Source organism: Pleurodeles waltl, chromosome 3_1, assembly GCF_031143425.1.
Source record: "Pleurodeles waltl isolate 20211129_DDA chromosome 3_1, aPleWal1.hap1.20221129, whole genome shotgun sequence".
Classification (NCBI taxonomy): Eukaryota; Metazoa; Chordata; class Amphibia; order Caudata; family Salamandridae; genus Pleurodeles; species Pleurodeles waltl.
Window position 1 is genome coordinate 61,612,573 of NC_090440.1, and position 27,368 is coordinate 61,639,940.

Here is a 27,368-nt window from a genome sequence, read left to right on the forward strand (position 1 = left end):
GTAAACTTGGAAATGTGCCAAAGCTGTATGCCTCCCCAGGGCAGTTGCAATGATGAAAAATATCATCTTTTTTTCAGCTTTGTGTTGGCTCCTCCTACTATGTGTGCTGCATGTGGCACACATATAAAGAGGAAACTGCCTCTCAGCATTGCAATTGTGCAGTACGTTGTCCCTTTCTGCACCAAAACACTCCTGCCAACAACGCAGACATACTTGCACTATGGTGCAAGGGTGCCTGTATTGGTGCTAGGCAGCTTTTTGTGTTCCAGTAGATGGAAAAAGGACAGAAATGCCCCTGTTTTGTAAATACGGTGCATTTCTGCCCTTACAAATTGCTGTAGGGCAACACAGCACAAAGGCTTGTGGTGTAGCCCTATGCCTAATCCTAGTAAATATGCCCCAGGATTGTAACACCACAACATGGCAGGATGCAAGAAGCATCTCTACCCCGACTTGGATAAAGCATGCCCCCTTTCACCATAATGAGAATGGGTTTTCAGTGGGGCTAGCATCCATATCTGGTATTTAATGCTATGAAATTGAATGTCAGTGTCATAGCATCAATTTGTCATCTGAGAGGAGAGTCAGGTGTTGGGTATGTGAAATACCATGTGTACAATAATACAGGCTCAGGGCAACACAGCAAGGGACTATGCAGTGCCTCTCTGTGCCACAGATGAAGGGCACAAATGTTGTTAAAACTGAGCATTCCTTTCCCTCCAACCCACGCTTCCACCCTAACGTCTGCCTAGTGTCCAGGCTGGCACATGAGCAACATGTTGCAAGGGTGTCGGCAGTGCATGCAGGAATGTCTTGGTTAAGAAAGGCACACCTACCTGCACTAATAATACATGGAGGCATTTACCTCTTCACTTCTGTGCAGCATAACAAAGCACACATGGAAAGAGGCATGAATTAGTAGAAATAAACATACTTTTTGTATGGCCTGGGTAGGTGTATGTTCAGTTTTACCTTTTCATTAAATTTGGGAAAGAGTCCAGATCCATGGGTGTTGTGTTGGAAAACCCACCACAACACACATGGGATGACGCCCTAATGCAGACTAAGGCAATGCAGCCATTTACCATGCTTTGCCTCAATCAATATCTAAGATGCCATCAAAAGGCATGGAAATGGTCTTTGTGTGGCCACATACATGTGGGTCTGCAATTTCTGCCGTTGGAGTGTCACATAAGTTTTGCACTGGTATTGAATGCAGATTGCAAATATGTCCTTAGTTGTCAGTATTAAACTACATTGCACACAGATGCTATGATGTGTGGGGTGTTATGTTTAGCTACAAGAGTTATAAAGTGCATAGTTGCCCCAGTGAAGGGGCTTGCCAGCTCTGGCCGCTATTACACACACCGACAACACAGCACCCCGGAGGAGGTGGCTAGATAGAGAACAATCATGTCTTAAGGGACTTCCTGAAGAGAAAATGATTCTGAGTATTTCTAATAAAAAGTGGAAAAATAGGTACACAGGTGTAGCCTGCCAGGCTAGACAAAACCATGAATCTTGTTATACTACATATCTCATGAGGGTTGAAGCAAGTGATACATACAATTTGAGCTCTGTGTTTTGTAAAAAAATTGATGATATGTGAGACAGGTTGTCCCCTGGCAGTGCTCTTAAATGTAAGTGTGGTTGAGTATATTGAACTGTTACTGTATTTCAATGGGGGCACGTTACACAGCAAGGAGGTGAGAAATGGCATGTGTACTGGAAGGTAGCCAGAGCTATATACACACATCGCTGTGTTTTGGTGCGTTTAATGACAAGGTGGTGAAGATTAGAAAGTTAATCTGGCTTTGCTGGGGGACATGATGAATTTCTGCTTCCCCGGGGATACTTTTAATTTGTAATGGATATTTGTAATGGTTTCCTCACTGAATATGCCCAGTTGATTTTCATACGTGTAAGATGCACTGGCAGATTATGACGTGGAAATTAGATTCTTTCTGGTTTAAAACATCGTTTTGGTACCTAAGGATGATTGGGAGCTGTTTGTGTTACAGGGCCAGAACAATTTCTCCAGGCTATCAGAAAGTTTCTTTTCAGGTGCCTCCTACACATATTCTTGGTCTTGAGGATAACCCATTGGTAATTTGTTTACTTATGGGGTCGAAACCTCAACAGTATTCTCTGTGGTATGTTTGCAATTACTTTGTTGAAGATCTGCGGCGCACAAGATATGTAGTGTTGCATGGGTAATGAAGAACATTTTTGACAGCCACATGGTTATACAAATACTTGGAAGTATCACTTGTGCACTTTAAGTTCACTTATTAACTTTAACTCCGTCATCACTTGATAGGAGTACCTACATACATTTTTAGTTTGCTTGTTTTTAATCTTGAATTTTGGATTTTGCATAATACATAACTGATAAATGACAAATTACAAAGTAATTTTTTGTGCATATGAAAAAAGAAATAGTATTGAAATAAAGTTGATTTACAATATGCTACCATAGGGGGGAGTTGTTGCACTACTGCCTCCTCAGGGACCAATCTTTGTCTGATACTGACTTTGTAACACATCTGTTGCATCTGGTAAGAGTGCATAGGTGTACTACATCCAACATGTGATATGCACCAGTGGGAAGATGTAGCAAGTAGTAGAAAGGGGCTGGAAGAATAAAACCTGAGCCACAATACACATGTCAAAGCAAGAGGGTAAAAAACTGAAATCAGAAGCAACAGGGTGAGATAGGTTGCCATAACCATGGGCAGGAATCTTTGATGTAGTGAGGAAGAGAAGTATGGGTAAAGATGTGTGCCATATCCTGGTAGGTACATGTCATGCCTAAACAAAAATATTAGTATGTGTGGGTCCAGCCAGAATAAATAGCTACAAAAAATGCAGTCATGCCTGGCAGTTGATAGTTGTGCATGTAAATGTATGCTTTAGCGTCAGATGTGACTCAATATATCATCAGGCTTCCATCGGTGTGTTACAGTAAGTGAAGTAATTGAACACAAAAGTGATTGCCAGATTCGTCATGTAAATGTTCAAGTGAGTGGGGATGAGTCCAACAAGGTGTGATGCTCTGAAGATATTCAACCCTGGCAACAATTAAATGGTGTGGGTGTCATTGCTAGCTAGCTAACTAGATTCACTCTGTATCCCCTCAGAGTTCACACACACTGGCCACTATTTAGACAGATAGCACACACATGTTAGGAACATGCATGTAGCAGTGGGTCAGGTGACAATAAGGACTCGATTGCTTGGGTGTGTGAGAAACAGTGAATTTATTGAACGGTTTGAAAGAGTTGTGCTTTTATTCCAAATTATAGGGGTGGTGTGTTTCTTCTCATGGAATCTTTCTCTTCTCTCTTTCTCAGTTTCCCTCTTGACCGGCGAAGAGGCTCTTCTCAGGCTCCCAGATGCACCGGAAAAGAGGAATGGAAACGCAGGTAAGTGGGGTTATATAGATATACCTGTCGTACTAAGAGTAGAAAAGAGGGAGAGCGCAATAGAGAGAGAGAGAGAGAGAGAGAGAGAGAGAGAGAGAGAGAGAGAGAGAGAGAGAGTGTGAGGGGGTTCCCAGGGACGTGTGTAAAGTGGTATGAATAGCGGTTGTGTGAGTAATCACCTCTTATTGCACTTGTAGAAATCGGGTTCTGTCCCCAAAAGCTCTTATGGTTGACTAAGATAGGTGAGCCTTAAGGTTAAGTTCCTTTTTATTTAAATCCTGCTCCTCTCCCTTCTGTTCCCTCCAGATTCTTCCCTCCCCTCTCCCCGTACTGTCTCCTCCCCCTCCCCTCTTGTCGTCACTCCCCCTTGTTGTTTTTAGAGAAACTGTCCTTTATAAAGGACCGTACCTTTGTGAGCCACGTCCCTCCTGAGCTCGTTGTGGCTCTCGTGTTCTCCCAAGGTTGTTCGTCTATCTTCAGGGGAACCACGCTGTTCCCGGTTCCGCTCTCGTGTTCCGCGTCTTCTCCTCCCTGTTCTTTGTTGTCGGCGTCTTTTCCTTCCTTTGCGCCGCGCTCGCAGAGTCCGTCTTCTTTTGAAGTTCTTTCGGGAGCCCGGACATCCGGGTTCCCTGAGTGGATTCCGGCATTCGTGTTGCCCCAGCAACCGGGTGGGCCATCGGCACTGCCGCAGGAGCGGAACAGAGTTTCCGATTCTGCGGCGTCCGGAGCCGTGTTCTCAGATAACCGACTACAATGCACCTTCACATTCCTGCAGTGTAACAGGCTTCTTGCTGTGTAGTATGGATGCATGACCATCATGCACCTTGGCAATATGAATGTACAACATGAATGCCAGATAGCACAAGAAGGCAGGCTGCCATGAGGAATCGTGTATAAGGCTGACAGCATGATCATATTGAATACATCCAAAACACTGTGTATCATTAAAGGAGCTGTGGCCTGAGTAGTGGTCTCAGAGAATGAAAGGAACACTGCTGAGATGGAACAATGTTTGTGCAATGTGCACACTAGCTCTATGAATACATGACAAGACATGAGACATAGCTATTGTTAAAGGAAGTGCCAATCACCAAGCTGGATGTGTACCTCAACTCAACCTGTCTGCACTGACAGGGCAGGACAGCAAGCTGTGTAACTGTGTTGTAATGGATGGTATGACACAAGCAAACTCCCTTGTCACACCGTGACATGTTAACAATGCACAAACCCTGCCATCAGACAGACAAATACATTTCTGAGACCTATCAATACATACAAGTCACATAGGTGCCACACATCCATGTAGAGTTAAAAGTGAATTACCTCAAATACTGTATGTCAGCCAGATAACGACTGTCATCATCTGGCATTGAACATGTATCCTTTTAATTACAGAGGGAGAAATTCCTCCTCCTGACCAGCTGCCTGTCCAGGAAGACCAACCTCCTTCCTGCGTGCCATGAAAGATAACACCTTCCAGAAAATCCTAGAGTACATAATCTCATCCTATGTGGGAGTGGTAGCGGCTGACAGCGTCACTGGGTCTCCAGAGGAACCACCTACAACCCAAGCGAAACCATCTGTAAGTCCAATGCCAAGCAGTAGGAGTCCAGTGGAAGATATTGGATGAGTTGCGGGTGAGGATGGAGACCACTGCAGGCACCCTAGAAGGAGTCTATAGGTGTCTCAGTCCCAATAGGGCTACCTTGGATACAATCAGAGGCACCTTCATTCTACTCCAGAGATTGGAAGAGCCCGGGTCCGACATCACTGGCGCCATGAGGCAGAGGCAAAAACAACAGCCCTGCCAATGTGACACCAGTGAGGTTGCCACCCAGCTGTGGGACATGGGCAACATCCTAGAATTCATGAAGCAGAAGCAGTACTCTTATATCATAACTATGTGTTCCTTCCACCGTGACGTTGTTGCTGTGCTGACAGGTCCTTCTCAGCACTGTGCTGCCTTCCTTGTTGACACAGGCAAATGCTGCTGAGGACAGGGGAGTCACTTCTTCAGCCTCTGATATGTGTGTGTCTCAGATGTCCCAGGCACAAATACCACCACACTGAGAGAAGGCCCAACACACATCAGAGGAGGAAGAAGTGGATTTCCCCACTTTCAGGAAGAGTACTTCCCAGTAACATATGTTGGTGCCACCTGGCCAAGCTTCCCATTGGACCTGTGTTTTGAGTAACACACAATCATACTTGTCATCTGCCACTGTCTAGGTTGTCATTGCCCACCGGTTGATATTATCCATTTGTGGAATGTCAATGTGGCCTCCCTTCTTTAATGGCACTTTGGATCTTCTCCTCACTTGATTCTCCTCTCCTACATGACATGTATCCCCCATGGACTCTGTCTGGACGTTCTAAGGGTCAAAAAAACTGTTGGGGTTGTTGTAGAAAGAACTCTTTCTGTGCTTATCCACATGTAAATGAATGTACTGACTTTGTACAACCTGTGTGTTGTAGTTCTGTTGGTGTCTGGACTAAGTAGACTATGGTGGATGTTGTGACCCAAAGACACCAACTACTGCCCAAAGGGACATGTCTGTCATAGAGTCATGGGCAAAGCTATACAGGCTGGGAAAATATATTTGGTGAGGCTAGCAAGTAGTTACTAAAGGTCAAAAGTATGAAGTGCAACAAGTATCATTCAGTCAATGGTATTGGTGAATGAAGCCACAGCACTGGTGGAGAACACATCCATTGATACTAGCCAGCAAACAACACTGCTGTGACAAGCAAATGATGCAAGGGTGAGTGTGTATGTGTGGCATCAGTGAGTGAGCCCAAACCATGCAGAATACTAACCTTGTAATACATGTAGCATCACTTACAGGCACTGTAACAGTATGGAAATGCCTGTTGTGTCCTGTGTGTCCATTCACAGCAGGTGTGTCACTTACATTATCCAATGATGAAGAGGATCCCTTGCGTCAATCTATTGCAAACCTCACTGGATCATTTCTGTAGGTATTCCTCCTAGTCACACATGGAAACAAACACTGTATGGAAAACCCACAGCATGTGCCTAACACCACCTAACAATATACGCCAACTCCTATGCAGTTAATCACAAATCGGTTGTTAAAATAGCAAACACATTTTATTAACATTTAGAACAACATTTTAAATGTTAATCTAACTACCCTAACGTATCTTGTCTATCCTAACTTAAATATTCCTAAACAAACCTAACCTATCTATCCTACACTAACTTAGCTTAAAACTAGCTTAATATACCTACCCTGAATTTATTTAATCGTACACATAAACCACACCAGACATGTTACACATCAACACCCACCCCCTTAAGAAATCACATACTGTATTCACACATCAGTAACATAAACTAGTCCTATATAAAAGAGAACTATACATTTAAATCTATACAAATCTACTTTTTGTATCTTTTAAACATCATACCCCTTGACAAACAACCCACCCATAGCCCCATCTGACAAGCTATACAGTATATTATAAAATCTAAAACATCACTTACATTTATCTATCCTAAACAATCCCTATGATAATGTCTAACCTCACATAACCTACAGCATAAAGAGTATAAAAGACAGAAAATAAATGGGGAAAGGTAGGATTAAAAATAGTGGGCCAGATGTACAAACCATTTTACTGGTCGCAAACAGCCCATAGGGCCATTTGTGACTGGTAGAATGCATTTTGCTGTGTTATCGAATCACGTTTTGTTTTTGCGACTTGGTATTAGGAAGGGGCCTGTATAGGGATTACCTTCCTAATACCTAATAGCACTGGCATGTATGAATGTTTTACAACTGGAATGTGGTCGCAAAACATTCATGTTTCACCAGCTTCGCAGAGGAGGCGGTAACCCATGTGCAAACAGGAAGAGATGGAAACATCTTTTAAGAGCAGGCAGTGGTCCCACGTACCACTGGCTACTCTTTAAAAATGGAAAGAAAAGTTTTTGGATTTCTCTTTGTAATGCATCCCATTTTCCTTTAAGAAAAACTGGCTGTATAACAAAATAAAATGCTTTATGCAAAAAGCAGTCACAGACATGGTGTCCTGCTGACCTGAGCAGGCCACCATCCTTGTGAGTGCTGGCAATTTACACTAGGTTGCAAATTGTGACCGGTCTTGTGAATATTGATGAGGTAGTTCCCTTGCAACCCTTTTGGGAATCACAAACAGTGTTGAACACAGTCTACTACATTGCAGTTTGCAACTTCCTAATTGTGGATCTCAGAGATTCACAATTAGGAAATTACAAACTGGATTTTTCATACTTCTGGCCCATTGTCTTAAATTTGGGAAGCCATCCTGTCTACGACCTGCTGCAAACTGTTAATGCCACACACTATGATGTCCAATTTCTGCTGAATACCTCCTACACAGCGTTTCAGTTCATCAAGGTCATTCATGGCCTGCAGCTCAAAGAAAGATGGCTGTCCTCGGGTTTGTGTTTGCAACTGGGTAGAATGCACTGTTGGGCCAGTAGAGGTGGTGTGTCCTGATCCATCAGCTCCACCAAAGGGAACATTTTCAGCATGACTGGATCCGGCCATTGCTGGTCATTTGTGAGCCTGTAGCTCTGCCTCTCAAGTGCTAGAGGACCTTTCCTCCAGATATCCATGGCCCATCCTCTGGTAGGCCAGGGCAACATGTCTGAGGTGGCGGTAGTGGTGCAGCCTGATACAACAGGCCCTGGCCTGCGCTGGGGTCATGTTGTCTGTTGGAGAGAATGGAAATATGTATCAGACTAAGCTGTGCTGTACCCATTAGAGTCAACATTAGTCTTTGGTCAACAAAAACATCCCATGTGGCATGTCCTGACCCAACTTGACACTTGGGATAATAATAATGACAAGGACTCTTTAGAAATACAAACTTCTTGGCATGTAATGTTTCAAGATTGTAGGTATGTAAAAGGGCAATGTATGCCCAACTATCCCTTTATACATAACATTACTGAGAATGCTTTGTAAATGTGAGGTTGTGCACACAAGGAATGGCACACATTCACACAAGTTATTCCCTGGGATGACTTAATCAGCATGCAATATTGTAGAGACATAGATGGAGGAGGGCTAGCTATCCTACCCTCATGCTGGCCTGTTGGACACGTCTACAATCTTGACACATATAAATACAAGGAACAAGATAACAGGCTCCAAAAACCGAAATACAAACAAAACATGTGACCCTATACATACCTTAGTGCATAATGATCACCATAGATATGCCATGTTGCAGTATTTATGGGTAATACCAGGGAAATAATGTCCCAGCTGCACAGAGTGCATACCCATTTCAAAAGCATCACTCGTTGCTAAGGTGCCTGCCTGAGATGGCCTTGTTCACCAAATGAATGGACAGACCACATTGCAGGCTAACTAGTTTCATGGCACTTTCTCAAAGAAATACATGACCTTTACTATGTTACACACATATGGTAGGCATGCTTGTTGTTTGACTTCAGTTCACTCATTACATGTAACTACTGCACAGAAATTGAACACTGGCCATTACGGCTCTGTACATTCTCATTATGGAATAATAATGATTTTAAAGCTGTCATGTTAGGCAATATGTCGGGGTGCAACAAACAACCTGGCCGTTATGTGACATGATGATATGTGAGTGTGCCTCCCGGAAACATACATGCAGGGTGGGTCACACAATTCAAGCTCAGTAATGGCCAGGCAGCAACACTACACACAGTGCCAGATGGGTCCCCAGGCACCTTCAGGCCTACCCTGCACTGCTTGGTCTGTTAGTGCCACTGCTAGGCCACAGTGAATACTGTTCTGTGGCACGCGTTTGTCTAATAGATTTGGCCTGTAGCATGGCATGCTAACACCAAAACATATCTGACACTCAAGTCATAACATCAATGACAGTTTTTTTGTCAAGGGGACACATCAACAGCTCTTGGCACATATGTACTTACCAACAGTCTCATCAACTTGCATGCTCAATAGACTCCGCCTCTCGGCTGATGACATCCACTCATTGGCACGTACTGTGATGGATAGTCCTGTCCACTCCATATACAAGGTTCAGATGGGACCGCATTGTTGCCCTCACTCTTTCCTCTCACGTGTAGGGTATCCCCCACTTATCCTACCCCCTGTGGCTATCATGTTTGGGAGGTAGTGGACGATCAGCCACAGGAGGCCCCCAAACTCCTTGTCAGTCAGATTTCAGGATCTTCACCTCCCCAACATGTCAACACTAAGTAACAACAGCCTAACAAACAAACTACTAAAACCAGCAACTACTACTACCCCTAAAATGCTAAAACCCTATTTAGACAAACACCCAACAATACACTACACAAAACAATACAAAATACAATTAGAAGACACAAAATTATAGGTTTTGAACACAACAGGGACAGCACAGACACCAACAACACCAAGGAACAACACATAATTCTCAGGCAACCAACTGACACAACCTCCAGCCAGCACAGACAAAAATACTGTAAGGTAAAGTGAAAATAACTATACTCTTCCAGAGTTGCAGCATGGCTGAGCCTTTGCATCATTTCCTGGATGGCAACGTCATGTTTTCTCTCAATGTGTAATTTTTTCTGATGCATCCATGAAATACTAAGCAATGCGTGAAATATGCACAATGCTTCAGTTTTGACGCAATGGCATGGATGTTGGTCTACCAGATGATGCAACGGGTGCAATGCGTCACATATATAGCTAATGCATCTGTCTGAATTGATGGAATTGGACAAATGTTTGTTTTACAGTGTAGTGTATTGTGCAATGCATGGAAACACTTCCAGGGATCAGTGTTTTTCCTGTAAATTTCAAGTGGAGGCATCTGAATCTTGCCTTCAGCAGTCCGAAGGTGCGCTCAATCAGGTTCCTGGTCCTCTTATGCGCACTGTTGTATTGCCTCTCTGATTCAGTTCTGGGTGTTAAAAACGGAGTCATGATCCAAGGCCTGAGAGCATATGCACTGTCACCTGTTGGGCACAAAAGTACACGGTTAGGAAGTCCAGATTGTCGTGCACAGTGACCTGTGTGTATGTCTGCAAGTGTCTGTGGCTCTACCTAGGAGGTAACCGTCTCCAAATTCCCCACGTTCCAGGCGTTGATGTATCCCACTATGCCTAAAAATGTATGAGTCATGGGTACTGCCAGGAAACTTAGCTACGATGTCCGTGATGACATAATGGGCATCACAAACAACCTGTATGTTGAGTGAGTGGGTACACTTCCTGTTGCGGAAAATGTGTTCCAGATTAGCAGGGGGGCATATTTGAATGTGTGTCCCATCTACACACCCTATGACATGAGAAAAGTGGACAATGCGGTAAAAGTCCAGCTTGGTGCTGTTAATTTCTGCCTCATTCCTTGGTAAGTATATGAAGTGAGACATGTGCGTGACTAAGGCATCTAGGAATGCCCTGAGGAACCTTGACACTGCACTTTGGGATACCCCACCTGCCACGGCAATGACCCCCTGATAGCTCCCTGAGGCCAAGAGGTGCAGTGCGCATAGCACTTGCACATGCGTAGGGATGGCGCAGCCACGCAGAGTCTTGTGTTCTAGCTGTGGTTTGAGTAAATCTATTAATTCTAGAATGGCTGCGCTGCTAAGGAGGTATTTGTCATAGATCTCCTCTTCAGTTTGCTGAAAAAGAGTCTGCCTGGTTCTATATATCTTCTCCTGTCTGTGGCCCCTCCTCCTCCTCTGCTGGGCTGCGTAGACTCTCCTCCTCACTGCTATCAGGTATATCTCCGCCATCTTGAGTAACCCAGATGCCTTCTGGGTCCCCTTTTATACTTTGGTAATGGTTACCACCTGCTCTGAGTTAGTGGTAAATGGGACATGCAAACTGGGCTTTTTGCGACTAGTCGCAATTTGCGAGTTGCAATTGCATAAGGTTTGCGACTCGCAAATTGCGACTTGCAATTTGCGGGTCGCAAAATGGGGTCACAACGGATGCGACTCGCAAACGGGTCCCATCGCTTTTTGCGAGTCGGAAATGGGCTTTTTGCATCCCATTTCTGATTTTGCACTGTCGCAAATTGCGAATCGGCCCGTTTGCGAGTCGCAAACGTTTGCTACATCTGGCCCCATGTTAGGTCTGCTCGGGGGAAGGCATAGGCGTTTGCCACAGCACCATGTTTACATCATTAAGCAAATCTGAGTCTGGTGAAATATTCATGAGTTTGCTTTGGAATTCCTCCAGCAAGCCCCCTGGAATGCCCCATGGTGCAGAATAAACTAAGTCAAACAATTGCAGTGCATTGACTTACTCTGTATCTATGAGGCCATGATGAGTCACCCAAAGTGACTTAGCATGGTCTCATCAATATGGTTGAGAGGCTTGTGCCACCTGAGGTAAAGAAGTAGTGAGCCACCAGCAGCACCGGCCTCTTGCAAATATACCCATATCTGACTCCATTGCTAACCTAAGAACCTAGGATGTGTTATGAATGCATTACCCACTTACGGATTAACACACACTGGCTGGTTCAGCCAGTCTACATCTCGCATCTGTCTAGCATCCAGGGGCAGATTGACTGTCAAGATATGTAATGTATGTGGCTAGGTCTATATGACACATGTTGATATGTGCAAAGCAACATTTAACCATAGAGAAACAAACACCATATCATGTTGTGCATGGTATCTTGGCAAAGGTTATCTTGCATATAGTCATTACTTCTAAGCAATTGTTTTATTTTCTAAATCTTTGTGTCCTGTTTTTACAAACACACATTGATGGAGCTGTAGGAGTGAAAGCACTGTTTGTATCTGAGTGAGCCACACCAACTTGGTAACATACATCTGTGCTGGTTACAGCTGCATCCTTGACTAGTGGGGCAAGTGTGCAACATTGGACTTAGGTAGCCAATCCTGCACTGGCACAGTTGAGAAATCTACATTTAGATGTGTCATGTGAGATGCCACAATACATTTACTGTGTGATTGCAGACATTGTTGTAGCATATGTAGACTATATGGGTTGCACTGTGTTCCCATATGTGCCTCTGTTCACAGTCATCAGACTATAAGTTCACTATACCGTCCTCCATAAGTATGAGGCTGTACAAATGGCTAGATGTCCCTTTGGATTGTGATAGGATGTCTGATGGTCTTACACTGCAGCAGCACACATACTCACAACATGCCAACACTGTGCCACATTTCTGTCTTAGTTTGGTGTATGTCTTCCCAATGCACTTGCATTTGGCACCTGTAGTTGACCTGTAGTTGACATGCACACATTTATTTATACACAAGATGTTGTCCTGCGGCGTTTGTTACACATTGCTACAGACCTTTATTATGGTTCAATAACTATTAGGTAAAATGTGAGTGTTTTGATGTTTACATTGACTATGAGATAAGAGTGCTTAGGCAAAGGTAGAGCTTGTTAATTTATTGGTATTTTGGAACACTTTCATAATTAAATCCACATATTTGTGTCCATCAATATGACTCATGCATCTGCATAACAGATTTGGACTATGGTGTCTCTCCCCCTGGTCTAGGCAATTGTGTGTAAATTTTTACCAAAGTCCTCATCTTCTTTCCATCATCCTCATCCGGTCCTTCATGGTCCTCATGTCCCTCGTCCCATCGGATCTTGGTATGCAAACATATGTTGTACAATATACAACACACAATGACGATTTTACATGCCATGGGGGGGAAGTATAGCATCTCTCCCTGGACATGTTGAGACAGCAGAAGCAGGACTTAAGAACTCCAAACATCTGCTCCACTATGGACTGTGTCCTGCTAAGTGTGGTTGTAGCTCCTCTGGCCCTCCGTCTGGGGAGCAGATCATATTCCTGGTCAGCTGAGAAGACAGGAAAGGAACAATCGGTCAATGATCCTACATTTGGGATGGACCCACATTTAAGTACATGTCTGCTTTGCATCCTAAATGACTCATACACATTTACACCAGTTTGGGAGGTGCACTGACATTGTTTGGCATACATGCGCTTTCATTTTTGTTATGACTGGTACTGTCCTGCACATACAGGTATACCAAACTTACTATTTGTAATACTTGTTAGTGCCAATGCCATGAAAGTGGTGCATCTTTATTGCTATGGAGAGTCAGTTTGCCATGGAGGAGGCATTTCTCTTACACTTCTCTGTTGTGATGGGTTGGGACTACTCTTGGCATATCTGACCTACTACATGTCTAAACTTTCAATAGTTACCCAGAGCAGATAATGTGGTCCCATTTAGTCACACAGAACTGGGTGTGACAGTAGTAGACACTGTTGTTTGCTATGTTGACAGGACACAAGGGAAATACACATGGGAGTTTTGTGCTGTACAGTGCAATTAGTATACTGTCAAAAGTGCAGTGCCTCACTGAGTAAGGACAGTGCAGGACATATATTCAAACATACAGCACAGTCCAGAGTGTGTAGGCTGCAGTGGCACACAATGGGCAGCATATCACCAAGACAGGCACATTTGCAACATGGTGAATGTGTGTCTGCACTTCATGTGAGATGTATTTTGTGCATGAGGGTCTGCATTTCTGGACAGCGTGAACCTTTGGAGGACTGATAGAGCACGTCTGTGTGCCACAATATGGACCACAGATAGGATGGCAAGAATGTATATGATGACTAATGTAATTTTCCATGGTAGACGTGACCCGGAGAGGGACATTTATTTGAAACATTTCTCAGTTTCACAGGTATTGGATACATGGCACGCCTCATGACCATGGGAGTTACATGTGGACCCACAGACAACAGACATGGAGGCCCTTCCTTCCACACAGTGTTGCAACACAGCATTTTTTGTAATGTTGTATTACTGATGATCTTTCCACCATTCAATTGCTTACTGTCTTTAAAAGAATGGGTGAAATGAGTGCAAATTCTTCTGGTGGTCAGTATGTTGCTGACTGTCTTCTTTTTTGAGAAGCTCTTGCACAACCAGGATTATGCAATGGCCAAACACAGGGCCATGAAATAGCCACTGTCTGCCATGGCCTTGACTATGTTACTGCCATTGTTCTTGGCAACAAAAACAATCCTGAGACATTTGGGTCACAGCTATTCAGACACCTTGCTGTTTAATTCATCCAAGATGTTTGCAGCTTTCTGTGATTTTGCCATGGCGAACAGGGCTACTGTTGCATGCATGCTGGCGAACGCTCTTAAAACTTTCTTCAGGGCCAAGACCTGCAGATGTCTGTTGCCTTACCCCGCAAAAGAGATCCAGTGTGCAGTGATGCACATGTAATTAGTCGATTAACAACTCGTCCAGATGTCTGTCTTTAGGTGGATAGTGTGATCAGAACTTTGCTGCAAAGCTTGTCCAGCCATTTGCAGCACATTGTGATGCCGAGCTGGAACAGCAACTCTGGCAAAATAGATCCAACTTGAAACCTTCCATTTTGGGCAAATAGCCACCACAAATTCTAAGAATCCAACTCCTTCCGATAAACAAAAAGGGAGGAGGTCTAGTGCTAACATTTTTGCCAGCTTCCCATTGTACAAACATGCCATTCAGTGGTTGCGGTTGTAAAGCCCCTCCTGATTAAAAATGCCCGTAATAATAGTCTGGATTTTCTTCTTTTCTGGGGCCACTGATGCAAGCAACTCTCGAGAACTGGTGGTGGTAAACTCAATGTGCATCATGGGGCAGACACTGTATACCCTGCTCTGTCTCCATCTGATTCTGAGCCTTCTTGTGTCACTGAGGTTTCCAGATTTTCAAGTTTCCAGTTTTTATGTAGCACATGGCTACCCCAGTGGGCATCTCAGTGCTGATAAGGCCACTGTTCCAAATCCTGTCTACAAGTCACTAAAATAGATAGGTTTTCATTAATTTCCTAAAGGAAGATTCTGATTGTTCCTGCCAAATATGTAAATGGAGCTCATGAAGTGGGTGATTCTGGCTCACTGCTGGAGACAGGGCAGCTTTGTGTGAGGAGGATGTCACTCTCTTCTTTCTCATGACCTTCCACATGATTGAATTAGTAGCTGATGTTTCCCGGCTCTCCTCATCTTCACCACAACCACGTTAAGCAATTGTTTTGACGTTTTCCTCCCACTGGATTGCGTGATGTTGTTTCATATGAGTCATTTGGTCTCCAGTACCATAGTGTGAGCCAGGCTTACCACGGCGAAGACTTGTGTGGCAAATGGAGTATATTGCAATATTCTCCTCCCGCTTGCTAAGTGTGAAAAAGTCCTAAACTGGGGAGACGTAGGCCCATATTTAAGAAAAAGTGGCACATCATGTATATTCCCCCTTCCATTATTCTAGGGCTTTCAGGCAGGAGCTGCTCGTGGGGCACTGAAGGGGTGGGGCGGCTCAATGGGTGGAAATAAACATTACATTTATTAAATAAAAAAAACACTTACCTTTTCCGCCGTGGCTCCCAGCCTGCCCTGATGCTAATCCTGGCGCTGCTCAGAGCAGCTTCAGGATTGGCTGAGAGCGCCCAGCCAGGGTGCTCCCAGGCAGACTGGGAGCCTGTGCATGCTCTCTCCTGGCCGGCAACTGTGTTGCTGGGCTGGAGAGAGCCTACTGCGCATGTGTGTTTGGACGGCCCAAGACAGCTGGCCAAACTCACATGCACTATGAGGGGGAGTGCTGTGCACTCCCCCTCACTACTCGTCACTCCCAGAGCCCCGCCCCTTTAAAAGAAAACTATAATAACAAAGGTTATTATTGTTTTCTTTTAAAGGTTTAGCGACTGCCACTGCTGGCGGGAGGGTGGCGCTCCTCTGCCCTAACGGAGAAGCCGCCCCTGCTTTCTGGATCTTTTCTTTTCCCTTGCTTCTCCTTGCGTCTACCAGAATCTGCCAGGGTCCACTCACAAGCCCACACGCCATCAACCACCTCAAGTGCATCCTAGTCAACGCTCGCTCCGTCCACAAACACGCCATTGAACTCTGGGACCTCCTGGACTCCATAGCACCGGACGTCGCCTTCATCACGGAGACCTGGATGAACGCCTCCTCGGCCCCTGACATCGCCACTGCCATCCCCGAAGGCTACAAGATCTCCAGAAAAGACTGCACCAACCAGGTAGGAGGAGGTATCGCCATCGTCTTCAAAGACTCCATCAGCATCACCACCTCCACCGAAGACACCCCTCTCGCCGCTGAACACCTGCATTTTCAGATTCGCACCGATCTGAGGACCACCCTCAGAGGATCCCTCGTCTACCGTCCTCCCGGGCCACGCGCCCCTTTCAGCGACGCCATCGCCGACTTCATCTCCCCGCACGCCCTCGCCTCGCCTGACTACATCCTCCTAGGTGACCTCAACTTCCATCTGGAACAAAACAACGACCCCAACACCACCACCCTGCTCGACAACCTCGCCAACCTCGGCCTCAAACAACTGGTGAACACCGCCACCCACATCGCCGGACACACGCTTGACCCCATCTTCTCCGCCGGCAAACACGTCTTCTTCAGCCACGCCTCCGCCCTTCACTGGACCGACCACAGCTGCGTCCACTTCACATTCCGACGCGAGACCTGCCACCTCCGCACCCAACCCATCCCTCGTCGACAGTGGAACAAGATCCCCAAAGAGCAACTCTTCTCCGCACTCGCCGCCAACCAACCCACCCTCACCACCGACCCCAACGACGCAGCCCTCAACCTCACAAACTGGATCTCCAACTGCGCAGACATCCTTGCTCCCCTCAAACGCACGCATCGACAGACCAACACAAAAAAACCTCTCTGGTTCTCTGACACCCTCAAAGAATCAAAGAAAACTTGTCGCGCCCTTGAGAAAGCCTGGCGCAAGGACCGCAGCGCTGACAACATGACCGCCCTTAAGAACGCTACCCGCGAACACCACCTCCTGATCCGCGCTGCCAAAAGGAACTTTTTCACCGACAGACTGGACAAAAACAGACACAACAGCAGAGAACTCTTCAGCATCGTCAAGGAGTTCTCCAACCCCAGCGCCAACGCCAACGCCGTCACGCCCTCACAGGATCTGTTCGAATCCCTCGCCACTTTCTTCCATCGCAAGATTAGCGACCTCCACGACTGCTTCGGACACCAGACCCAACCATACACCACAGAACCGGCATCCACGGCCATCACCCTCAACAACTGGTCCCACATCAACACGGAAGAAACCAAATCCATCATGAACTCTATCCACTCCGGCGCCCCTTCGGACCCCTGCCCGCACTTCATCTTTAACAAAGCCGACGACATCATCGCCCCGCACCTTCAGACCGTCATCAACTCTTCTTTTTCTTCTGCTACCTTCCCCGAATGCTGGAAACACGCCGAAGTCAACACCCTACTAAAGAAACCTACGGCTGACCCGAGCGACCTAAAAACTTCCTCCCCATCTCTCTTCTGCCTTTCCCAGCCAATGTAATAGAGAAGACTGTCAACAAACAGCTGACCACCTTCCTGGAAGACAACAACCTGCTCGACCCCTCACAAACCGGATTCCGAACCAACCACAGCACTGAAACCGCCCTCATCTCAGTCACTGACGACATCAGAACCCTGATGGACAACGGTGAAACAGTCGCCCTCATTCTGCTCAACCTCTCGGCTGCCTTTGACACCGTCTGTCACCGCACCCTAATCACCCGCCTCCGCTCCACCGGGATCCAAGGCCAGGCCCTAGACTGGATCGCCTCCTTCCTCTCAAACCGTTCCCAAAGAGTTTACCTCCCTCCGTTTCGCTCAGAACCCACCGAGATCATCTGCAGCGTACCCCAAGGCTCATCACTCAGCCCGACACTCTTCAATGTCTACATGAGCCCCCTCGCCAACATCGTACGCAAGCACGACATCATCATCACCTCCTACGCCGACGACTCCCAACTGATACTCTCCCTCACCAAGGACCCCGCCAGCACCAAGACCAACCTACAAGAGGGTATGAAGGACGTCGCAGATTGGATGAGGCTCAGCCGCCTAAAGCTGAACTCTGAAAAAACGGAAGTCTTCATCCTCGGCAACACCCCGTCCGCCTGGGACGACTCCTGGTGGCCCACGGCCCTCGGCACCGCACCGACCCCCACAGACCACGCCCGCAACCACGGCTTCAACTTGGACCGTCTTCTCACCATGACCAAGCAAGTCAACGCCGTGTCCTCCGCCTGCTTCCTCACCCTCCGCATGCTCCGCAAGATCTTCCGCTGGATCCCCGCCGACACCAGAAAAACCGTGACCCACGCCCTTGTCACGAGCCGCCTGGACTACGGCAACATCCTCTACGCCGGGACCACAGCCAAACTCCAAAATCGCCTGCAACGCATTCAAAACGCCTCGGTCCACCTCATCCTCGACATACCCTGCAGCAGCCACATCTCCGCACACCTGAGACACCTGCATTGGCTCCCTGTCAGCAAAAGGATCACCTTCCGACTTCTCACCCACGCACACAAAGCCCTCTACGACAAGGGACCGGAATACCTCAACAGACGCCTCAGCTTCTACGTCCCCACCCGCCTCCTCCGCTCCTCTGGCCTCGCACTCGCTGCTGTCCCTCGCATCCGCCGCTCCACGGCGGGTGGGAGATCTTTCTCCTTCCTGGCGGCCAAGACCTGGAACTCCCTCCCCACCAGCCTCAGGACCACCCAGGACCACTCCGCTTTCCGGAGACTCCTAAAGACCTGGCTGTTCGAACAGCGATAACCCCCCCCCCTTTTTCCCCTAGCGCCTTGAGACCCGCACGGGTGAGTAGCGCGCTTTATAAATGTTAATGATTTGATTTGATTTGAATGTCCCTATTATCATCATTAGAAATGGTGCTTGGATGGTGGAGTATCACACCTTTTCCTTGCTGGAGATCTGGGAGCCAATGATTCTAAAAGAAGAGATTCTTGCTCGTCAACCTGCTGTTCTGTTCCATCTTCAGGCTCTGGCTGCTGTCCACTTTGTTCTGTTTCCTGAAATGAGTAGGTACTACTTTGTGAAAGGAACAAATCCAATTCAATGTTACTGCTTGTCGTCATCGCCATGACTGCAGTGGCTGCCTCGCTGACAGTCATGGGCTTACGTTGGGGTGGTGCTGTGAATGCGGGTGAGCTGGGAGCTGCTCCCAGGTTCCTCTCTGGAGTCTGGTGTGGCAGGCACATGTCTCCAGAAAAAAGGTTATGGTCGGCATTCCACTGGAAAGTTGCTTCTGCCCACTGACCACTTTCTTGGCAGCAACTTTCTTTGAGGTCATATTAAAACTCTCAGTTGGCAGTAGAGCTAATCTGCACAAGACGAAGAGATTGGACGACTGACATCACTGTACAGGCATTCTGTTTGGCAGTACTTTGGCCGATGCTTTTCTTCTCTTGTCCAAACAAGAAAAACATTTAAGGCCACAATTAGAGTTTGGTGGAGGGGGTTACTCTATCAAAAATGTGACAGATATCCCGTCTGTTGTACCACTATCCATTAATAGCATTTGGAGATCATAATACGTTGGTTTGGATATCCCTCACGTTTGTGGTGGAGTAATCCATCTGTCAAAATCTAAATCAGTCCCTTAGCTAGTGAAATATTGTATTGTTCCAGTTCAAATTAGTACAGACAAAGGCAATATTAGTGTGGTTGGTTACTTAGGTAATAAATAATAATGTATCCAAGCCTTTTAAAGTCAAACCACACCACCATACTATAAAATTTCATTTATAATCAGGATAACAAAGCATACAGATATAGCTCTTTGCTTTATGTGCATCTTTTCTAAAAGAGACAACTGTGGCAGTCAGGGAGGTGCATGGGTAAATGAATAATCCTTACAAAATGAAGGTCAGTGTGCACCTATGACAGGCAAGGTGGTCCATGTGGAAGTGGATGATGCTGATGTGTCTGCATTGCACCTACAGTATGGCAGGCAGGGTGTTGAGGAGGAAATGGAATTATAACTAAAAAAATGAATGCCAGTGTGTGGCTGTCCACCTATGGTGGATGGATGGATCAAGAAGGCAAATGGAAAAAAATGCAAAAGAAGCTTATTATTAAAGTAATATCACATCCATCCTTGCTACCCCTCACTACCTGGATGCACAAAATGGCCGCTAGCCACATGTTTAAACAACAACAGTGAGCAAGGAGGCATGGAAAACAAAGAACACATTCAGGCCATAGACACAGACTACACAAAATGGCCCCCTCCCACGTGGCGTGGAGAAAAAAAGGCAAATGGTGGCCAATGACAAACACGCACACACTGGGCAGAAAAAAGAGGCATAGTAACACTCAAAAAACACCATCATTAATTCAACAATGGAGAACACGAAAATTAACTGAGATATAAAAACTTTACAACAACACACATCCACCTATGGTGTGAAATATTACCCCACATATACACTTTTTGCAGAAAAAAAGCCTGAAATGCAAACAATAACCAACATTTTAAATTTAGTTCGATGCCACCCCTGTCCTAAATGATGTTTTAGAAACATATGCCACATAAATATTTATTTCATGCACTGCTGACTAGTACTGAGCCTACTGGCTGGATGGCCAGTTGAAAGTCTAGGCCACATAGTAAAATAAATGAATATGGCAAATGTAACATAATGGAGAAAACATACTGAACTGTGCAAGATGCTGCCTTTACCAAAAAATAACTACCCCCCTACTTAAACTCCAGGCCACTCAACACAATGAAATTGAAAAATCAAGTATAAAGAAATACTTGTGCATGCCCTATCAAACAAGCAAAACCCTTATACAATAGTTTTTTAACTTACTTGTGTGATATCATAAAAAACAAAGGTGGTCATTATGATATTGGCGATGTACTGACCGCCCCTGTTAAAGTAGTGGTAATACCGCCAACAGGCTGACGGTAATTACTGCCAAATTATGACCATGGTGGTGAGACCTCCCATAGACAGCCAATGTACCACACCAACCGTCAGGGCGTTAACACCACTGACCATGGCGATAGCCACCTACAGCCAGGCCCACCATATTATGACATAGAAAACCACCAGGATTTCCGGGGCAGCAGCAACGCCATCAAAAGCCTGGTGGAAACACATCACAGACTCACCTTCAAAGACACTGAGGACTCCGCGGCCACCATGGAACTGGAACTCCAAGTCTTCCCGATGCTCTACCATGCCATGGCTGTCATGGAGCACCCATGCCGATGAAGGCGACAACGGTGAGTACAGCCACCTAGCACACAAGGGAGGAAGAGAGGAAAAGAAGAGTGGCACACACATGCACAATACACACCATACACACACACATAACCAGCTGCAGAGTAAATCGACTGTAACAGAACCCAGGAGCAAAGAATGAAAGGACACATACCTGTAGTACAAGCACTGTAATTTGCTGCAAACATCCACCATAATGAATAAAGAAATAACAATGTACACACCAATATATAGACTGGGCCAATGGCCAGTCCAAAGTACCAAAGGGCCAAATGGCCACAGGGCATCGTCCAAGCCCCAGCTTGACTCCTGACATCATACGGGCTGCACTGTTCAGGGGCATCATGTTGGAAATGGGCAGGCACCTCAGGGGGAAAGGAGGTGGGGGTACCTCAGCTGGAGTGGTATCATGCCCACTGGTTCTAGAGGGGGCTCCTTACCCACTGGTTCTGGAGTGTGCTCCTTGCCTACTGGTTTTGGAAAGGGCTCCTTGCCCACTGGTTCTGGAGGGGGCTCCTTGCCCACTGGTTCTAGAGGGTGCTCCTTGCCCACTGGTTCTCGAGGGGGCTCCTTGCCCACTGGATCCAGAGGGGGCTCCTTGCCCTGTGTCCCTGGAGGGAAGTCTTAGGCTACAGTCCCTGGAGTGGGTATCATGTCCACTGGTTCTGGAAGGGGCTCCTTGCCCACTGGTTCTGGAGGGGACTCCTTGCCCACTGGTTCTGAAAGGGGCTCCTTGGCCACTGTCCCTGGAGGGGAGTCCTAGGGCACTGTCCCTGGAGGGTGGGCTACATGGCCTCTGGTGGTGGAGGGGGATCCTTGCCCTCAGGTGATGGATGGGGATCCTTGCCCTCAGGTGATGGATGGGGATCCTTGCCCTCAGTGGGTGGTTGGGGATCCTTGCCCTCAAGTGGTGGATGAATGATCCTTACCCTCAAGTGGTGGAGGGGGATCCTTGCCCTAAGGTGGTGGATGGAGATCCTTGACCTCAGGTTGTGGAGGGGGATCCTTGCCCTCAGGTGGTAGATGGGGATCCTTGCCCTCAGGTGGTGGAGGGGATCCTTGCCCTCAGGTGGTGGATGGGGATCCTTGGGTTGTTTCCGGTGACGGCCCCCCTTGGCCTTTGTCAAGTGACTTGTGTTCTTGCCTCCAGATCTAGGAGGTGCCTCCACTGACCCCATCCTCTGTATCTTAGTTTTCACCACCCTAAACTTCCATTTTTGAGGCAGAGGTGTATCCTTGCTGGGAGTGGCTGCCATCCCACTCAGGGGCTTCTTAGTGCCAGCTGAAGATTTCTTGGTGGGAGCAGTGGCAGACTGGTTGCCTGAGGTGCTGGGCTGGGTGGTTGGGACCTTGCACTTACGGGCAGGACGGGGGAAGGAGAGGGAGGAGGTCAAGATGGGCAAGGAAAAGCTTCTTAGGGACTTTGGGGCAGGATGTGGGAGGAAGGATGGGAGTGGCAATAAAGGGAGTGGTTGTAGGAGGAGTACGTGTGCAGGATTTGGATGCAGGTGCATGGACAGTGTGCATGTGTGAGGTGGATGGCTGTTGCGGGTCTGAGTGTGCACGTTTGTTTTTCTTTGGATGGGGCAGACATGGTGGGAGAGGACAAACAGGACATGTGGATGGATGTTGTGGTGGTGTTTGCAAGTGAGGTGGGTGTGCTGTATGAGGTGGTGATGGTGGTGGTGACTGCGCATGTGGTGTGTGGGGTGCATATCTGTGGGTCTGCTCATGTGGTGTCTGTGGGTAAGGGTGTACCGGTGACAGGGTCTGGGACTGTTGATGTAGTGCATGGAGGTGTGAGTGCAGATGTGACTGTAAGGCAGGAGGAGGAGGGGGAGACAGTGGAAGCAGTGGATGTTGTTGTGTGTGCATCTGTCTGTTGTTTGTCTGAGTGCTTGTGGCTTGAAGTTTGGTGCCTGTGTTTGTCTGTACCACTCTTGTGTGATGTTTTGTGTGCATGCTTGTCTGTATGTGTGCATGGGATGGGTTGGGGTTGAGGAGAGACTGGGGCTGGGATGTGGTAGTTGGAGGGGGAGGTAGGACCAGGGGCACTGGCTGCCATCAGAGAGGAGGCCAGAGCCTGAAACGATCTCTGTAGGACCACCAAGCCACTGTGAATGCCCTCCTGGAAGGCATTGCATTGCTGCATTCGGGATTCCAGACCCTGAGCGGCATTCACTATGGCTTACTGTCCTTCAGAGATGGATCTCAGGAGGTCAATAGCCTCCTCACTGAGCTGAGGGCAGCAAGACTCACTGGGGCAGGACCTGAGGTGCCTCGAGCAAAAGAAATGCTCACCCTCTTGGGTGAGCGGGCACGGGCAACTCAGTGGGGAGCTACTGGGAGGGCAGTGCTAGTACGGGGGTTGGCGGCTGCACCTGTAGCTGGGGTGTTCCAGAGGTGTCGCCACCACCAGGAAGCTCCCATCTGAGAAGGTTTCAGAGTCAGTGTTGTCACCTCCTGTCCCTGCTGTGGTGCGCCCCTCGCCCTCTGTCCCACTGGTCCCCTCGGCATCGGTGGACTCTGCCTTTTGGGTCCTGTGAGTTGCAGCTCCGTCAGTCGCTGGTGCCCCTGCTCCTTCGCCAGATTATGCTAATGCACACATGGACAGGATGACAGAAGAAAATAGGGGAGGAGAAAGAAAGGGAGCACAGGGTCAATTATAGCACCAACACCACAGATGGCATACACATCACAATCACACACAGGGACCAAGATTGAGCAGTATGCACCTCATACCATTGGCTAGGTAGCACATCAGGATAAGAGGGAAACATTGCCATCTGCACCCCTCCTGGGACCTACTAAACCCTGTCTGACATGGAATGCCACCTAGCTAGCTATCCAGATTTTGCTAATCATCTATTAACCCTGAGTTGGACCATGCAGCAATGTATGAGCTGGCATAGAGGGGCATCCACTGACTAAATCCCATCACCAGAACCCCATGTCAAGCAACAAAGATGGTTGTCACACTCTAGACTTACCCCCTTGTGACTGCTGTGATGCCCTCAAGTGCCTATCCAGCTCTGGATAGGTCACCCCCAGTATGTGGGCCATCAGGGAGGTCAGGTTCTGACTGGAGGCCATCCCTTCCTCATTGGGAGACCGTCCTCAGCTGGGCCTCCGCGGTCTTCTGGCCCTAGCATCTAAGGTCCTCCCACTGTTTCCTGCAGGGGATGCTCCAATGGCTATAAACCCCTAGGGTCCGCACCTCCTTGGTGATGGCATGCCACAAGCCCTTTTTCTGATGGGTGTTGACCTGCAGGGAAAAAACAAGCAGTGGGAAACCATGAATCCAAACATCCAGCCTGTCACACTTATGGCGTTCAGACATTATTTGCCCCTCAAATGTGACACACATTACCCAGAGCCCTGCATGTACACTACCACCAGCCATACTCCCCACCCAAATGACACACTGCCAGCACACACACACATCTCCATGCAGCCTTGTCGTATGCAACGTCCCCATGGTGTACTCACTGGTTGGTCTGGAGGCTCATACAGCTGTTCATACAGGGGTGGAGCCCATCCACCATGCGCTCTACCTCTCCCGAAGTAAAGGCAGGGTCCCTTTCCCCTGTCGCGCAGACCATGTCAGGTTCCAGACACAGGCCACAGCAGCACACACAGTGTCGATTGTACATACATACCCATTTACAGTGTCCTGTTACATACATGCTCTATGTACACTGAAGTGGTGGTTCCATTTTAAATTTTGTCACTCCCTTCTCACTCTTGTATCCCTTAGGTACCTACCACTGTGGAGGAATAGGAGGACGAGGAAGCCCCAGTGTACGTCTGTACTTGTGGACAAGGCTACACTGGAGGACAGGCACATAATACTCACCTATAGGCTGGACAGGGCCACAATCACAGAGCTGTGTGTTCAATTGGAGCCTGATCTGATATCTGCTATCCGTCATCCCACTGGGATCCCCCCTTTTGTGCAGGTCCTATCAATGCTCCATTTCCTGGCAGCAGACTCTTTCCAAGTGACAGTGGGCTTGGCTGCAGGAATGTCACAGCCATTGTTCTCAATAGTGCTGGTAAGGGTTTTGTCTGCCTTGCTCAAACACATGTGCAGCTACATCGCTTGCCCCCAAGTAGAAGATTTGACCACTGTGAAGGCTGGATTCTATGCAATGGGACATATTCCAAATGGCATTGGGGCCATTGACTGAACACATATAGCATTTGTCCCTCCTCCCCCCGGGCCAATGAACAGGTGCTCAGGAGTTTCAACTCGCTCAATGTCCAGATGGTGTGCCTGGCTAACCAGTACATCTCCCACGTCACTGCCAAGTATCCTGGGTCGGTGCATGATGCCTACGTCCTGAGGAATAGCAGCATCCCACAAGTGATGGCACAGAGTGATGTTTATGGATGAGCCTGAGTCCCCACCCAATGTATGTCAGTGTATGTGCAAGGCTAATGTTTGTCCCTCACTTCTTGCAGGTGACTCTGGCTACCCAAACCTGGACAGGGGCTGAGAAGAGGTATAATGATGCTCATGGGTGTACCAGGAGGATTATTGAAAGGACCTTCGGTCTCCTGAAGGCCAGGCTCAGGTGCCTCCATCCGACAGGTGGACCCACTCAGACTCACACACCCACTTTCAGACCCACTCAAAAACTCATGCACCAACTCAGAGATCCACTGACAGACAGGCCCTGTGGCCAACCTGCAATGCCCACAGCCAAAGAACATGCATGGAGTGGGATTGGGTGGTTATAAGGGCTTGATTGCAAGGCCTGGCTGCAGGCCAGGCCTTGTGACCAATCCCTGCTGCACACAACCAAAGGACGTGTGCGGTGGCTGTTGGAATGACTTATATTAATTAAAATTGGTTTACGTTAAAAAAACATTGAAATTTCCTGAAAAAAACCAAAGGTTACAGGGATGTTATATCTGAATTTACTCAAACGAAACCATGAAAATTGAGCAGTTATATTTAGAGTTCTTTTTAGTAACTATAACTTGTGTCCCAAGGTAACTATTACTTGCGCCTTCACCATGCACAGCTAATTAATCCACATATTGTATCACTGATGAGATCTTGTATGGCATCCTTGATATTATCATTGCAACATTTGCAATTAAATTATTGATAAGAAAACTGTGCATGGCAAGGGCGCAAGTTATAGTTACTTAAAAGAGCTCTGACTATAACTGCTAAATTTTTATGGTTTTGTACGAGTACATTCAGAATTTAACTATAATGTCTCTGTCACCTTTGTTTTTTTCAGTGAATTTCAATGTTTTTTCAGTGAATTTCAATGGTTTTCTAACCTAAAGCAATTTTAATTACTATAAGTTATTCCAGCCCCCGCCGCTGGGTAGTTATAATTAGGACCTGGTTTCCATAGGATGACCGTTTTTTGTTTTGCCTATAACTTTGGTGCCACTGGCCGAATCTTCACAAATTTTTCCTATAAAATATGACGCTCACTTCAGCTGCTATCTGAAAACTTTCTGGGTGATCCATCAAGCATGGGCCGAGAAAAAGGGGGGGTCCCACAAAACATTTTTCCCCATTCATTTTTCCATAGGGATTTTGAACAGCAATCACACCCAAACCCCTGGCCGGAATTACACCAAATTTAGTAGAAAGTTAGCACTTGGTCCAGAAAGCAACCTTTCTGTTATTTGAGCGAGATTAAAGGAAATCCAAATTTGTATATATAGGGACGTGAAGGATTTGCAAGCCCTCCCAATCTCGTGCTGTGATCTGATTGGCTGCCAACACTTCAACAAGGAAGTGTTGGTAGCCATGTTGGGACTTGGCTTCAACAGTTTCACAAAAAAAAGAATTA